The 13262-nt window shown below is 58.3% G+C and overlaps 1 long non-coding RNA gene across 1 annotated transcript; it reads left to right on the forward strand.

The window, feature by feature from the left end:
* Window positions 1-9817: 9817 nt before the first annotated feature.
* Window positions 9818-12870, forward strand: LOC144227184 (uncharacterized). The gene is made up of 3 exons (XR_013333864.1): window positions 9818-10003; window positions 11849-11943; window positions 12479-12870. It is a non-coding gene; the product is annotated as an uncharacterized LOC144227184 (long non-coding RNA).
* Window positions 12871-13262: the final 392 nt, after the last annotated feature.

The following is a 13262-nucleotide window of genomic DNA, read 5'->3' on the forward strand; positions in this document are numbered from 1 at the left end:
CCAAAGCCAGCACAGCCAGGAGCCTGCGGGAAGTGCCGCCCGAACGAGGCCGAGGTATAAGGAAGGCGGACAAGGGGGTCCGGTGTCAGGGGGACTGAGCACAGAACCGGGGTCTGCCATGTGCTTGCTCTGGGCTTGGGGGCTGGCGAGGGTGGGGGTTCCCAAGTCACGACCCGGAGCCTCCTGACAAGTAGCGCTGAGGGTGCGTCTGACCTTGCGTGTGGCTGGGTAGGAAACACGGGCGGGCGGCAAAGGGCTCCAAGTCCAACAGGGCCCCCGGGCCCGGCAGGCAGGGTGGTGACCGGGCACTCAGTGCCAAGTTCCTGCTGCGTTCCGGGTCACCACCGGCCAGTGGGACTCAGAGATGTTGCCATGGGAAGCGGGACCTCTCGCCCCCACACCCCCATTCAGCTCTCAGTGGTGCAGAGAGGAGTGAGATGGGGTGTAGGAAGGGGACATACCAGCTGCCCAAAACCCAGAGACGGGGCCAGCTGTGCAGGGTGTGCCTGTCGGGAAAAATCTCAGTGCAGCCTATTGATCCGGGAGGGAGAGCATTAAATATCTCTGTTAATCTGGCTCCGCTCCCTTCCTACTTGATTTTCGTCAGCAGCCCCCGAGATTTATGGCAGTCGTCCGCTCGAATTACCATCAGCTGCTGTTCTTTTAAGGGATTTTCTTCGCTCTTTCTTTCCTTCTTTCTTTTTCTTTTTGACACACAGCATGTGTGTGTATGTGTGTGTGCGCGCGTGTGCTCACGAACACGTCTGCATGCCGGTCAGTTTCAGCAATGACTTTATAGGCTGGGAAGACTTCCAGTGCCCTCTAGCGGCGGGAGAGGCTTCACGGAACTGTGAGTGTGCGTGGGTGTGCGTGGGTGTGCGGGGGGAAGTGTGTGCACCTGTTTCGATGTGTGCCTGTGTGCATACACTCTACGGCTGGGAGAGGTTTCACTACACTTTGCACGTGTGTGCGTGTGTGTGCGTGGGGGGGGGGAGTGCATGGGTGTATAGTGGTGTGTTTGGGATGTGCAGGCCCGTGTGTGTGCCCGTGCATTCGGGAGTGTGCCTGTGTGCTCATGTGCACACACACGCATGTCTGCTCACACCGGAGTGTGGACTGTCAGGTCCGTGCTGGGGCACACCTGCTGGGCCCTCAGTCACAGCCATGTACACAGAGGACCCGCAGACCTTCCTCCATCCCCAGCAGCCCCATCGGTGGCCTGGTCCCCTCTGGGCTGTGACGGCCATCTGCCCTCCAACACACCCTCCCCCTTCCTATTCTCCTGGGCAGGCTGCTGCCAGCTGGGCCAGCCCAGCCCCCCCATCCTTACCCTCGGGCCCTCTGACCCACTTCTCAGAGAGACGGGGTGGGTGACCGAGAACCCCCCCCCCGACCCAGAGTTCCACAAGCCTTGGTGACATCAGTCTCCCAGGACTAAGCCCGCCTGGTTCCACAGAGATGCGGCCTCTGCGTCCCTTCCGGGGCCACAGACTTCCCTGCACTGGCCTGCTTGCAAGGAGCTATTGATTTCTGTAAAACAGCACAGTGCCAAAAGGGCAGAGTCCTCTTGGCTTCTGCCTTCTCCCAGGTAACCCGGGCCCCCTGAGGCCTGGCGCTGCCCGGGAGCCCCCCAAGCCCCAAAATCACATTAATAAACCCAGCACCCTCAGGCCGGCCCAGGGCAGCCTGGACAGAGGAGAACCTTCTCTCCGTGATCACGGGAGCCCCCGTGGACAGGGTGTGAACCCAGCTGTCCCACCCACAGCCGCATGAGCTTGCACGACGTTGCCAACTGTAGAATGGGTGTGGGTCTGCGTGAAATTAGAAGACGGTGGCATGGAAGTGACTTCACTTACAGAAAAGGTGAAGCCGGGAGGCTGGGGGCTAGGGGCTGGGCATCCATGCCAATCCAGGCCCTTTGTGCCAGGCAGCGGGGCCTAAGTGGGGCCACACTGGCTGTGGCCACCCAGAAACAGACAGCTTCTTTTATACACAAACTGTCCACTCACTAAAAAACTGTAAGGATAAACTTTTTTTAAATGTTTATTTGTTTTGAGAGAGAGCATGTGATCAGGGGAGGGTCGGAGGGAGAAAAAGACAGAATTCCAAGCAGGCTCCACGCTGTCAGCACAGAGCCTGATGCAGGGCTCGAACCCACGAACTGTGAGATCGTGACCTGAGCCAAAACCTAGAGCCTAAGCGCCTGAGCCCCCCAGGCGCCCCTGGGGAGGATGAACGTCGAAGTCTGAAAGACAAAGCCATGCTACCAACCACCCTTGGCCTGCTTTCTATCTGAGCTCAGGAATGAGCCACGTCTTCCCATCCCTTCATGCCACAGAACCCGCGGGCCTGATGACACCTCGCCTAGGCCCTGCCAGGGTGACCCGCTGTGGTCCCAAGTCTCCTGCTCACTTGCTGTGTGACCTCAGGCAAGTGCCTGTCCCTCTCTGGGCCTGAGTGTCTCCCATCTGTAGAATCAAAGCTGGGAGCTGATTTCCAATGATCCCAAAAGGTGCCTCAGCACAGACAGTGGGGTTCCCTCTCCACCCGACTTGGCCACGTGCACATCCTGCCTCTAAACAGGTGGCTTTACCTGCCAGATCCAGCCATCAGGGAAGCTACTTCCGGCCCCAGCTGATGGGTCTTAGGCTTCACTCATAGGCCACAGCCTGGTCAGGGGTCCCGGCTTACAGATGGGCCCAGGCCCCTCACCAGCCCGCTGGTGTCTGCAGGCTGGAGACGGACTGGCCCAGAGGTCCCACAGGTGCCCTGGTGGGTGATGGGCAGGGCGTGGGGCGGGGAGGGTCCAGACCCCTGCTAGGGGGGATTGCCCCTGAAGCTGCCTGCCCAGTGTCACACAGGAAGTCCTGGATGGACGTCCAGGTGCCCTGATGGCCAACCTCCCCCCTCCAACCCCGGAGTGGGAGAGGCCGAGAAAACATCTGCTGCTGCCCCCAGCTTCCTGGGCAGCTCAGGTCAGGCTTAGCCCCTCCTGGCCCCCAGCCTGGCCCCTGCATCCAGCCCTCCGGGCCCCACCTGGGCAGGCACACCCCCTGCTCCCTGGGGCACCCGCACACCCCCAGGCCCTCTGTGCACCCCCCATCCTCCCTGGGCCTGAAGGAGACCCTCATTCTCCCCTGGCCACGGGGGTGGGTCCTGGTGGTGCCCCCCTGCCGACCGCCACCCACGCTGTCCGTGAGATCTGAGCCACCCCTGCAGAAGCTCATGGGAAAATGCTGCACTGCACACACCTCACCTCCTCCGTGGGCCAGACGCAGAGACCCCCCCTCTCAGAGCGCCACAACAGCCCGGGACGTGGGTGCCCCCACCGCCCCCACCTTAGGAGGAGCAAACAGGCGCAGGGAGGGGCGCAGCTTTCTGAGGCCGGGAAACGTGCAGCTGCGATTCAGCGCCAGGCCAGTGTCTCTCTGAAATGTTGACTAATGTGGCCCCTCTAGAGCACATGGGGACGTACGCGCTTGGCAGTGTTAAGCACCAAACAGAGGCCCATGGGGAGGGCGCCTGGGCGTGGCGGGCCTTCAGAATTACCATTAACTTGGCACTAAGTGGCAGCGGGAGGGTGGGGGGTTGAGCGGGGGGCTCCCAAAGAGCCTCCAGATATCACTGACCTCCCTCCAGACGTCACCTGCATGCCGGTCCCAACGCCTGGCAGGGCTCCCAGCCACATGCAAGGACGTGTAGGGACCCTCCCTTCACAGATCGTGTCCAAGGTTTACACTGAGCCAGGCAGGGGCACTCAGATGGGGGACAAGGCTCCCCAGGTAACATGACGTCCCCAAAGGCCCCCTGACCTGCAGAACCTTGAAACTTCGGGAAGCACGTGCCACTCTGGGGCGGGGGGTGGGGCTGATCCCCGCTGTAGGATTTGGCTGCAGTACCATGAGCCTCCACCCCCACAGAAGAAGCCCCAGGTCCTGGGGCCGAGCCCGCCTCTGCCCAGGCACACACCCCGGCCCCCGCCTTGGGCTGGGATATAAATTAAAATTCAATTTCATTAAGCCAGTGAGCAGTCAATCCCTGGCTCTGGCTAACAATGCCGGGCAGGGGGCCTCATCCTCCGCAGCCGTAACTCACTCGGCCTCCCCCGCTCTTGTTCGCAAACTGCTAGAGCAGCACTTCCCGCCCAAATTTATGGAGCTGGCAGCGTCTGGGGCCTGAGTTACAGCTGCAGGTTTGATCGGGGACTGCATTATTCTGCATCTAATCCTCACGCCCTGACAGGCAGGGAAGGGTCTGCTCTCCCCGAGCGAGCATTGTTCTCCTGTCAGCCAGGCTCCCCTGGGCCCCGGGCCCCAAGCCCACCCAGCCCCAGGCAGAGAGAACCACCGTCCAAGGGCTCAGCCCACGGCGGCGCCAGTGCCCTGCTGAATACTCGCCGTAATCCCATAAAGGAGGGAGGTCTGGGATCCCATTTCACAGACGGGAAACTGAGGCACAGAGTTCCCCGCTTGGGAGATCCAGGCCTCTAACCGCAGAGCTCACTGCTTAGCCTCTGCACGGTTGGAATCCTGTTCCCAGTGCCCACCGATTGTGTCCGCAGGCGCTCACTCCAGCATTGCTTGTGACAGCCCAGAGTCAGAGCGAAACAACAAAGTCCGTGGTCCACAGGGCAAATAAATTGTGGGCCCGTGGACTTCCGGGCTTGTGAAAAGAAACGAGGCTGCTTTGTGCATCCTGACATGCGGAGATGCCCAAGGGGCTCTGGCCCTTGGAGGAAGAGGAGGAAGAAAATGCATACGTGTGGTATGTGGGTAAAGCACACGTACACACACTTGTATGCACATGTTTGTGTGTGCGTGTGCAGAAGACATGAACGGAGATGCCACAGGGCAGCAGGGTTCGGCTCTGGGCTGCAGGGGTGGAGGGGGGAGGGGAGGCCCGCCTCCTGCCTTGTACAGATCCAAACGTCGCAAGGAGCACATCATGCTTCTGTAATGATGAAAACCATACAGCTTTCTTCAAGAACCTAGTGCTCCCCCGCAGAGCATCTGAAGGCACCTAGAAGTTTCCATATGCCACATCTGGACGTCAGATGTTCACACCAGCACATGGGAGGAGGGTTCAGCCCTCCGTGCCCTCTGCACCCACCTTGCTGGGGCTCTGGGCACCTCCTACCCCTGACCTTCGGGGCGGCTCTGGGAGGGGGGACGGTGACTTGGGGGGCTACAGAGACACAAGATGTGGGGAGTGGGCCAGGCCTGGAAGTGGAAGGCAGGGAGGAACGGAAGATGAGGCCCGAAAAAGCAAGGGAGTTGCACAAGTGCAGCCCTGAGGTGGCATCCCCTGACCGCTCTCAAAGATGCTACGGGTTAGAGTCTGCATCTCTGCTCTGGTCACACCTGCTGGGTCAGGAAGTCCCCAGGATCATGGAGCAACGTTTACCCCACTGCGGGGGCCGTGAAGAGTGGTCCTCTCCCCCTTTCACAGGTTTCATTTTTGAGAACCAATATTTATTAAAGCTTCTTTTACATCCCCAAGGGCTACAATTTCCAGACATGCCCTCTGCCCTCCACGGACTCACGGGCTCAGAAGACAAGTGGAACCTTCGTGCACAAAGAGTCCGGGAGCCCAGGCATCCTCAGAGTGGGGCCAGGTGCAACCCTGGCCCCCCCTCTCCACCATCACCACCTCCCCTGGGGTGCAGGCCACCTTCACCTCCCACTGGGCACAGCAAGGATCTCCCCCCACCCACTCAGGCTCCCTCGGCCTGTTCACCCCTCTGAAGCCAGAGCGACCTCTCTACACGCAGGTATGGCCTGGTCCCTACACAGCATGAAACCTTCCAGGGCTCCCCATGCCCTCAGGACAGAATCTGCCCTGTGTCTGGTTTCCACCGTCTCTGCTCCCTGTGTCGACTCTCTCACCTAACCCCCCCACACACGCATGCACGCATGCCTACACACATCCACAAACACACATGCACATAGACACACACAATATACACTCGTGCACGTATGCCCACAGTCATGAACACATGCACACACACACCCACAAACGTGCACACATGCACACTCACAGATACCTGTACACATGCACTTGTGCGTATATGTACACACACAGAAGTCACGTCTGTGCACGCATGCATTCACCCACACATGTGCGTGCTCAACCACACATGCACACTCAGTCACACACACATGCACTGTATGCACACATCCAGACACATACACTCGTGCATACACACTCACAAACACACATACACACACTCACACTCCAGCTGTGGACAGCCCTGTGCCCTCCTCTTTCCCCCACTCCTTTCGCTGCCCCTCCCCCATCTGGCTCAGTTTCCCCACTTAGGGCTCAGCTCGGGGTAGAGGCTGCCCTCGCTCCCATCCTGTACCTGTGTTACCTCTCCTCCTGACCCATGGCTAGCCCCACTTCCTGTCCCCTCAGGTCAGGCTGCACCATGTGACCCGTCATGGCCAGTGGGCGGAGTCTCTCATGATTCCTTCCCTGCACAGACCAGCACGCACTGGGGCGTGGGGAACGGGAATGCCCAAGGTCAAAACTGCCTGGCCTCTTCCCGAAGGACCACAGACACGTGGACCCACAGCAGACAGTGCGTGGCCAAGAGGTGGAGCCTTGTCATTCTGAGGGACACGGTTTGGGGGTGTTTGTTACCGCAGTATAACTGTAGTTCACACTGACCATCACAGACGTCAAGCCAGGCTCCCCTCTAGAATTCCCCGCTCACCAAGCCCTCCTCTCTCACCACAGTAGGAGGCCGCTGCCCTTGCTCTGGTGCCCACAGCCCCCCAGCTCTCCCCAGGTCACCCTCCGCACACTGTATTGGCACTGCCTGGACACGGCTCTGCACCCCACAGCCACAGCTCTAAGAATTCTAGATCCTACTGGAGGAGGCCCAGCACAGAGCAGGGGCTCAGTATGTGATTGATGAGCTAATGACGGATTGGAAATGAGCTGGGCTTTACCAGCACACGTTCCAGGTGGGGGGTTGCGGGGGAGGGGAGCTGCACAGACCTTGGCCCAGAAGCAGAAACAGCCCCAAGGAGGGGCGGTGCTGGAAGACAGTGCAGAGGGCTGGCTGGCGGGGCAGCAGCAGGGTGGCCTGGGGGGTTCGGAGCAAATTGCCTCCATAAGTGTTAGCTAGCACTCATGGGGTGGGACTCAGCACCTGCCCCTTCACCAGGGGAATCGGCACCTGGTCCTCAGCCTGCAAGCTCAAGACCCCATGAATCACACAGGCAGGACCAGCAGACACAGGGTGGGCTCAGCCCCTGGGGCCGCCCGCAGTCCTGCCCTCTCAGGCCTGGACACTCCCCAGGTGACACTCCCAGGGCCCTGCACGTCCTTCAGTGGGACAGGTGGTCCGAAACCTCTCCCTACAAGCAACGACCCCTGGTGGGGCCGCGCTGTTCTTTGCTGCTCACTCGGCTTCTTTGTGAGTCGAAATGTATTTTTTTCCTGTTCCTAATTAACTCCCTGCCACCCTACTTGCAGTAAAGCCTGATTTATTTCTGCCTTTCTGCATGCAGGGGACGGGCTATTTAATCTCTGCTGCGTGGACTCCAGCACACCGTCTCAATGAAATGCACATCTCTCATCCTGTTAGTGTCCCGCCAGCCCGCTTGTATCTCCCTGCCGCCCGTGAGCCCCGCCAGCCCGGGCCGCTGCCGCTGTAAATCACAGCCTCTCTTCTGTAATAACACCCTCTGCCCTTTGGCCTCACCTGTCAGCACGGCTTGGATTCTGCCAAACGGCAGTCAGTTGTTGGCTCCCATTGGTAAAGCCGGCAAGCCTGTACTTGGACCCGGGTGTTCCCCAGCCCAGCCCCCCAGGGAGGTGCTCTCCGTGCTCCCCCAAGCCCAGAACTACTTTCGGTAGTTCCCACGCATGCCTCCCTGAGCATCCTCGGGGCAGACCAAGGTGCCAGGAGTTAGCGTGCCCCAGCAGTGAGGGGTAGGAGCGGTGTGGTGCGCTCGAGAACGGAAGGGCAAGAGGGCCCTGATGGTAACCGCCACCAGCTCTGGGGTATAGATACTCCTCCACGGCCAACGTCAAAGCTTGCGGTGCACTGCTGCAGAGTGCAAAGTCAGGGAAAGGTGTGCACACTGGGTCTTCCACACTGGTCCGTCCCGGCTCCCATACCCCCCAGATGGGAGGGACCGGGTTCCCAGCCCAGCCCAGCCCCTCACCCACAGGGGCTAGTCCCAAGGTGCGTTTCTCACAGGCACGAGCAGGAAGGGCGCCAGGGACGCAGGCTAAGAAGGTGCTGAAGCGCAAGTAAGAGCCCTACAGGCTGAGGAGGAGAGGACCAGAGGCACCGTGTGGGTGGAGCAGGGAACACCGTGGGCAAGTGTCATGGTGGCTTGTTTGTCTGTGTTCGAAACTGTATGCAGGCAGGAAGGTCACGATCAAAGCCACACCATGGGTCCCCAGGCTGCAACCATAGTTGAACAAACACCCTCCTCTGACTGCAGACGAATGGATGTTCGTCTCGTGTTAACACCAAGGCCCAACTCCCAAGGCGGGTTTCTGTGCACCTTAAAGTCAGTCTTTGTTGTTCCCAAAACAATCTGTAGTGGTGCCCTCAGTGCTGGGGTCAGAGCCCTGAGGCCAGGGGCCAGGCCATCCTGGGAAGCTGGGGGAAGCGACAGCTGACCGGCCCAGAGGGGTGAGCCAGAGGAGAACGTGTGTTGAGAGAAGGAGAGAACATTCTAGACTGGGTCTGTCCATTAGGGTACGTCCATTAGCCGGTGGCTACCAGGCACACGTGGCTATTGAGCATTTGACATCTGGGCCGTGAGACCAAGGAACTGAATTTTTTACTTTATTTTAATTTGAAAACTGACACTGAATTCAATTATCAGGCAACATTTATTTAACATTTTTTTTGGTTTATTTATTTATCTTGAGAGACACAGAGACAGCGTGAGTGGGAAAGGGGCAGAGAGAGAGGGAGACAGGAATCCCAAGCAAGCTCTGTGCCATCAGCACAGAGCCTGACGTGGGGCTCGATCTCACAAACTGCGAGATCATGACCAGCGCCAAAAACCGAGAGTGGTACACTTAGCCGACTGAGCCACCCAGGCGCCCCACCCAGCAACTTTTAGGTACGTTGCTACACCTAGTGTGTGCGAATCCACTTTTCCAACTACAGGTTTTGTGAAATCTAAATACAGCTCAAGCATTTCTCCTTAAAACGTAGCATCAAGGTTGAGATGTGCGATGCATGTAAAACACATACCGGACTTTGGAGCCCTGACACACGTCACCAGTACCTGGTATATTGGTCACACCAGGTGGCCAATATTTTGCACATATTAAATAAAATATGTTCTTAAAACTTATTCCAGCATTTCTTTTTTCCTTTTTAATGAGGTTATTAGAAAATTTCCGGGTAGCCACGTGGCTTGTGTTTGTGGCCTGCGTGGCATTTGTAAGGTGAGCGCCTGAACTATAACTGTGGCGGCAGATGCCGAGGGCGCCGTCAGCATCACTCACTGCCTGGCGCACAACCTGCCCCCGCGGGGGTGGGGGGTGGGGTGGAGCACGTGGGAGACCACGCCCACCACGTGCAGATCTTAGCAAGGACACCACACCCCTGCCACGTGGACCGGGATTGCGTGTTTCAGAGAGACCAGGCGGGGGTCCTGGGAGCCTTACCCCGCCTGGAACACGAGCACGCGTGCGCACATGCTCCCTCTCGTCCCCTCGCCCCTCCCTGGTGGGTGGGCAGCCTTGCCCTCAGGGGGTGGAGCTTAGACTAGACGGCTGAATCTTGACCATCACGTTAGGGACAAAATGTGGTTCTAAAAGCTTTGGGAAGAAAGGAAAGTCTGTAGAACGGATTCTCCCCGCTCCCAAACTACATGAAGCCCCTTCCCGCTGGGGAAGGAGAGAGGAGACACGGAGGGGCAGCAAGGGGGCTGGGGGGCCCGGGGCTCCGGGGAAGGCCCCACAGCTGCCCCTCAGGCAGGAGAGTGTGGACTCCTGTGGACAGAGAGAATCCGGAAACTTGGTAAGTGGGCACGTCTGCTAACGAGAGCAGCTGACGGAGGGGCAGGGAGGACAGAGGTCGCAGAAGCGAGCAAGGGACGGTGAGCGAGCTACCAAGGAGGACGCTCTCTTGAGGCCTGGACACTTTGGGACACCTGGGGCGGGGGAATGGGACGGATAGTGTCCCTCCAGGGGACTCTGGCTCCNGGACACTCTAAACTCTGTGGTTAAATGACCAAGTTTATCTGGAGTTGGCCAAGCTGACATTTTCTATCACGAGTCAGAAGAGGGGCTCAAAATAGCAATCGGGTTGAGTTCCAGAAAAACACTGTTCTGGTTTTGCTTCACCTGAGTCCGTGGAGTGAGAAATGCATCCCCCCCCCACCCCCCTGCCAGAGTCGTGGGACCACTTCCCTCCCAGGGTGGCCCGGAAGTTTCCAGAACTCAGCTGTGTGGCTGAAGGCAGGCGTGGCCAGCCCCCCCAGCCCCTCCCCCCCAGGCCTGGAAACACCCACCTTGAGCTGAGACCCTGGCAAAGGGAACAGGGAGAATATCCTTGGAGCCGTGCCAGGAGGCTGACCTTGCTGCCTGGGGGCCTGCTGAGCACCCAGATAGGAGCCGGCAGCCTGGGAGGGGCGCGGTGGGCAGCTGATGAATGGCCTTGCTGTCCCAAGCGGACTAAACCGAGGCCGGTGGGCAGGGACAGTGGGCAGCAGTAGGGCTGCTGGATGGCTGGGAGCGGCGGCCACAGACATCCCAGGTCTGGGCCCCAGCGACCCTTTTTCTCACCTACAGCTGCCCAGAGCTGGGGAGGGAGACAGGGACCCTGGGCCCGTGACGCTGGTCACCCCTGTCTGGCTCTGGAGAAGGGAATCCGGGCACTAATGAGAACAAATGGCAGCCCTGAGAACTCATTTGCGGCTCCCAGATGAGATCTCCCCTTCACCCACCCCTCCGCACCCGCAATCCCGCGGAACGGGCTCTGGGTTTCCCTGTGTGGCGTGAGCACCACCTGGTGGTTGTATGTGGGAATTTCTAGTCGTTTTCTCCAGGATTCCCAGGGACTTGGAAACCGGGGCGGCCGCACCTCCCACTCATGCATTTTAGTCCCCCAAACATGTATTGAGTGCCCAGAGCATGCCAACTGTTAGGGATTTAGACATGAACACAACTGTCACGTGCCTGGCTTCACAGAGTTTACACCCTAACCGGGGAAGCAGAGAACATGCATGTAAGTGAGAAGATAATTTCATAATCTGCTGCTGTGAGAATTCTCAGAGTTCAGGAACAGAGCCCAAAATGTTTCTCAGGGCCTTCAGCAGACCTCACCTTGACCTCGTGTCTCGGCACTCAGCTTGACATAGGTCCTGGGCCCCGACCTCATGGAGCTTCCTGCAAGCCCTTAACCATCGAGGGTTCTGAGCCTTTGTACATGCCATTCCCTCTGGCCAAGGTGTCCTTTCCACCTGGCAGAATCAGCCCCACCACCATCACGGCGGACCTTGTGTGGCCCCCTCCTCAAGGTTGGAGAGTAGAGTGACTATGAATCATGGTCATGGAGCTGGGAACTTGTGTCCAGCCCTGATTTTGTCACAGCAGGGTTTCGTGGCCGTGGGCGTGGCTCCTCTCCTTTCTTAGCCTCAATTTCATCAGTGAAAAATGGGACGTAAAATAGCATGTACCTCCTAGTTGTGACAATTCAACACTTTAATGTCATTAAAGTGCTTAGCATGCCTCCTGGCACAGAGGGAACACAGTGTGTTAATCTGAGCCAGGGTTGCTACAGTATTATTGTGCCGAGGCCAGAGCGCACCTACTTGTTGTCTGGCTTCCCTAGCAAAGCTTGAATATCTCTGCCTCATCCTAGGAAGAGGACCTTTCCCTGCTGCCCCAGAACTGTGGTCCGAGGCTCCAAGCTAGAAGCGGAGGGATAGCCGCTGCCCCCAGCCTGCAGCAAAAGGGGTAAGATGTCTTCTCAGAGCTGAAGAAGTGGCCAAAATGCTACCCCACCGTCTCCCATCCCTGCACCACCAGCCGTAAGCAGGAGATGGAGAGGAGGCAGTGAGGGGGAAGGACAAGAAATCAGGACTCGGGATGGCGTTGGGAAGGGATGGTTAGTGTCAAGCTAAGAAAGAGACACTGGATTTTTTCCTTTCCCTTTCCTCCCCTCGCTTCACGGCTCAGGCTAAGCAGAGAGGGAGGGAGAGGAAGGAGGGAGAGGCAGCTGGGTCCCCCTCCCTGCCTCCCTCCTGGGGCTCTCAGGCCAAGTCCAGGCTGCTCCCCAGGAGGGGACAAGATGAGCGTGAAATTGGATTTGAGATGGAAGTTTTAGATTCAACCAAACCGGCCTTTTTATTGCCCCAAAGTGCCCGGGAAATGACAGAATCTGTCCAAGCCCTAGCAACGGGACAGGAAGCGGAGAACGGAAAGAGCAAGGCTGAGGGAGTGAATCACTAGTGGGGAAAACCAAACCATTTCCTGTGCATTCCCGACACAGGCCAGAGCGACCGTAAACAGCTACGTGTCTCCCCAGGGCCTGGAGGGCCCAACCCAGCGCCGCCAGGGGATGCCGTATTCTCTCCACCTGGGGGTTCCTGCTCCAGAAGTGCTCCCTGTGAGGATCTTAGCCCTGGATGCCCCCCACTCCTGCGCTCCCATCCCTACTCCCCCAACCCCTGTGCCCGTGCGGTCGGCAGATCCTGAAATCCCCAACACTTTTGAACAAGGGACCCCTCATTTTCATTTTGTCCTGGGTCCTGCAAATTACGTAGTCCGTCTCAAGACAGCTCCCAAAGTCACAGCTAGCAACTGGAACCCACTCCTCGGGCTCCAGGGGTCCTTGTGGACTGCTCCCCACAGACACCTTCTGAGGGGTTTCTGAGCCCAGGCAGTCCCCCTGACCTTCCCAGGAAGCAGGCTCTGAGCCCCCCACCCATTATGCCTCTGTGCACTGAGAGCCTTGGCCTGTGCAGACGACCAGAAGGGGGCCCCAGCGAGTAGGGGAAGGCCATCCCAAGACACTGCTCTNGTCCCACAGGGCACAGAAGTCTGCGGTAAGTTAGGCAGAATTTCCAGACGGCTCTAATGGGACGAGAAGGCCAAGGGTGACACCCCGCAACAGGAACAAAGTAAATTCCCATGTACCAGACTCAATTCCTTCCATCTGTTATTGCACTTAATCTTCACAACCAACCGTTCAGGCTTAAGTATTTTGTCTCAATTTTACAGAATAGTAAACTGAGGCACAGAGAGACATGTAACTGGTTCAAGAGTCAGCACAG

The sequence above is a fragment of the Crocuta crocuta genome, unplaced genomic scaffold, assembly GCF_008692635.1.
Source record: "Crocuta crocuta isolate KB4526 unplaced genomic scaffold, BGI_CrCroc_1.0 scaffold273, whole genome shotgun sequence".
Classification (NCBI taxonomy): Eukaryota; Metazoa; Chordata; class Mammalia; order Carnivora; family Hyaenidae; genus Crocuta; species Crocuta crocuta.